Genomic DNA, 3,637 nt, shown 5'->3' with positions numbered 1-3,637 from the left:
ATTGCTGGTTCGATTTTTAAAGTTTCGAATTTGATATGAATAAACGGCTTCTCGTCATATTTCTAGTATGGGCTTGTAGAAAGGGAAATCTTTATTGAAAATTTTGATTTAAGCTTTACTCGTTTTTTCCAAAATGCATTGTATCTGCTGATTTTGCAAAGTAAAGAGATATTCTTATTAGATTGTTTTCTTTTTTATTACTTCAATTACTTGAGCATCTTTCTTTCTGAAATGATTCTTTGATTTCTCGAAATTATTTATGTCAATGTGATCAAGGCATTAGGTCCATTATAACCCCATGCATAATATACCCACACATCATATTGCGTCCTAACTTAAATCAATATATTCATTCAAACACAATAATGAATCTCTAAGCAAATAATATTGCCTCCTGCACAGAGCAATATTCAATATGTACAAATTTGAAAATCGAAACAGGGCTGCATTTGAGGCAATTGAAAGAGCAGCCAAGCTATTCTCAGATGTCCTAATTGTCAACAAATTTTGTTGGTGTCAAAATTTTAAATCTGATCAAAATTTCTTTCCTTACTCTGAGATTGGTGTGAAAATGTCATAATTATAGTTGATGTTCAATATTATTTGTCACTTTTTCAAATATTTATTATTTTTTAAAAATTTTGTCACTTTATTGAAAATCAAACATCCACTGGATCTATTCTAAAGTTTTATTGGTGTTAAATATTATGTTACCTTTTTAGTATTTGTCTTGAATTGCTTCCAAATTTAATGTCATAGAAAGAGAGATGAGGTAAAGATGATGATGATTATGATACAGACGATGATTTGGAGTTAAACCAAAGGCATATGTGATATGTTGATGGGGTAGAAATGAAGATCTATTTAATGAGATAAGGATAACCTATAAATAGCATTAAAAATATTTGATGATAGATAATTTGTATAGAACTGACAAGTTTTGATTAACTGTTACAGATTAGTGTTTACATAATTTTTTTGATATTTGCATATGTGACCTTTACATTAAAAGATGATATTGTATGTTGTGCCATTTTTTAAATTAAAATATTACACACAATCAATTTTTAATAAAATAATATATTTTTTGGCTGATCTTTCAATTTGCTTATAAGAGTTTCTTTTAGATGCTAATTTATTATGGGGAAAATTGCAGCCGATGTACTAAATTTTTCGTTTATTAGCAAACTTTGTCCAAACCTTTAATTTGTGTCACCTACAGTCTCAAACCTTTCAAAAATATGCACCGGAGGTTCAAGTGGATGGAAACAGTCCGTTTGACCATTAGTTGACTAGAAAAGTCAAAATTTGACCAATTTGGACCAAATTAAAAAGAGCAAAGTGGTACTTTGCATTTTTTCTTAATATTAATAATTAAAATAATTAATAATAACAATAGAAAAGTAAAAACAAAATAAATAAAAATCAAAGAAAAGAAAAGAAAGGGAATACTGTTCATCTTCACTCCACCCCGCCCTGCCCCACCACACCCAACCCCAATTCTTTGAAGAGCATTGCATTATCTACAAATTGAATCAAATCCTAAATTGAATTAAGTAATTGTAACATATACGGTTTCTTCCGCTCGAATTTGCTCTCCGATATTGACATGTGGTTTCTTCCGCTCGAATTTTCCCCTAGCGGTCCTGACAGTAAATTGTTGGCGGAGCCTAGTTGGGGCGGCGGCAGGATTGACCAAAAGGTAGATAAAGAAGGGATAGATGAAGAGGAAAACACAATTTTTGTGGGTTTTGAAGAACTGGAAGCAAGGGATGTACTCGAGGAAGAAGCCAGGGTGTAAGCGTATACAAGTCTTGTAGAGGTCGCTATGACGGCTGAAATTGAAGCCATAGATGAATGGTTATGTTGAGAAATCGAAGAGTAAAAATGGAGTTTGTAGATGTATTGTTAGAGAAGGAGAGGGTGAGGAAGTGCGTGTGGAGTGGGAGGGATAACTGTGTTATCGTTGGTGGAGCCCGGCTGGGGCGGGGCGAAGATGAAGATGAACAGTATTCCCTTTTTTTTCTTTGATTTTTATTTATTTTGTTTTTACTTTTATATTGTTATTATTAATTATTTTAATTATTAATATTAAGAAAAAATGCAAACTACCACTTTGCCCTTTTTTATTTGGTCCAAATTGGTCAAATTTTGACTTTTCTAGTCAACTAGCGGTCAAACGGATGGTTTCCATCCATTTGAACTTTCGGTGCATATTTTTGAAAAGTTTGGGACAGTGGGTAGCACAAACTAAAAGTTTGGACAAAGTCTGCTAATAAACGAAAGGTTTGGTACCTCGACTGCAATTTTTCCTTTATTTTGTACCATGTTAAATAAGACTTAAATTTTTATTTTAAAAAAAGTGATATTGTACGTTAATTTTAAATTAAAAAATTTAACTTATGGCTTGTTTGAGCCACATTATTTTCAAAAATTATATTTTTCAATAGTGATTTGACATCATTTCAACTCCACATTCTTCAATAAAATAATATTACATGCAAATCTAAATTTTTTCTTACTTTTTAACAACACATTTCTCATTGATTTGATTTGAATAATGCATTTTTTTCCTAGAATGTGGCTCGAACATGGGCTTAACTTCAAAAAAAAAAAACTTCCCTACAAAATTTCTCTATTTTTTTATTTTATTTTTTATTTATTTATTTTTTTTTTTTTGGGTGTTTGGACTTTGGAGTGAGTGAATGAGTTAAGGGCAACTTACAAAAATACCCTTAAAATTAGAAGTGTTTTTAAAAATCATATGAAAAGTTTTTTAGAAGTACAAAATACTGTGTAAAATAAAAAAGTGGTACTATGTCATTTTTTTTTTAAAATAAAAATTGTCACTTTTTTAAAGGAAAAGTGATTGTCACCTTTTTAAAGAAAAAGTGACACACACTTAAAAAAAAAAAAAAAAAAAAGTGACAAACGCTTAAAAAGTGACCAAAAAAAAAAAGTGACACAAACTCGAAAAAATGACAAACACAAAAATAGCACCATCCATTTGTGCAGCACCAATAATCATATTCTTAACATAATCAGCATATTCAAGACAATTCACACGAGCATGGTGGCGATTCTTAACATAATCAGCATGTCCAAGACAATCCACACGCAAATTATGTTAGGAAAATATAACATATCATATCACTTTTATCTTATTAAATAAGTGACAAGTTTAAAAGGTGATGAAAACTCAAAAAAGTGACTAAATGTAAAAAAGTGACTATCAATTTTGAAAGTTTAGTGTCACATTTTTATTAAAAAATGATATAGAATGTCACTTTTATTAAAATGTGATGTTTATCACTAAAAAAAGTGATGGAAATTTCAAGAATGCGATTGATAAAAAAGTGACAAAAACTAAAAAAAAGTGACAAAAATTAAAAAAAGTGACAACTACTAAAAAAAGCGACAAAAACTTAAAAAAATGATGAAAATATAAAAATTATCGAAAATTTAAAAAAGTGACAAATTTTAAAAAATGTTTCAAATTAAAAAAAGCTATAGAGACTTAAAAAAAAGTGACAAACAGTCTAAAAAGTGACATATATTAAAGAAAGTGACAAAACTTAAAAAAAAAGTGATGAAACATCGATCAATGTCATTTTTAAAAGTTAAGTGTCACTTTTTT

Source organism: Olea europaea, chromosome 21 (assembly GCF_002742605.1).
Source record: "Olea europaea var. sylvestris chromosome 21, O_europaea_v1, whole genome shotgun sequence".
In the NCBI taxonomy this organism is placed as follows: domain Eukaryota; kingdom Viridiplantae; phylum Streptophyta; class Magnoliopsida; order Lamiales; family Oleaceae; genus Olea; species Olea europaea.
Note: the sequence above shows the minus strand (reverse complement) of the source record.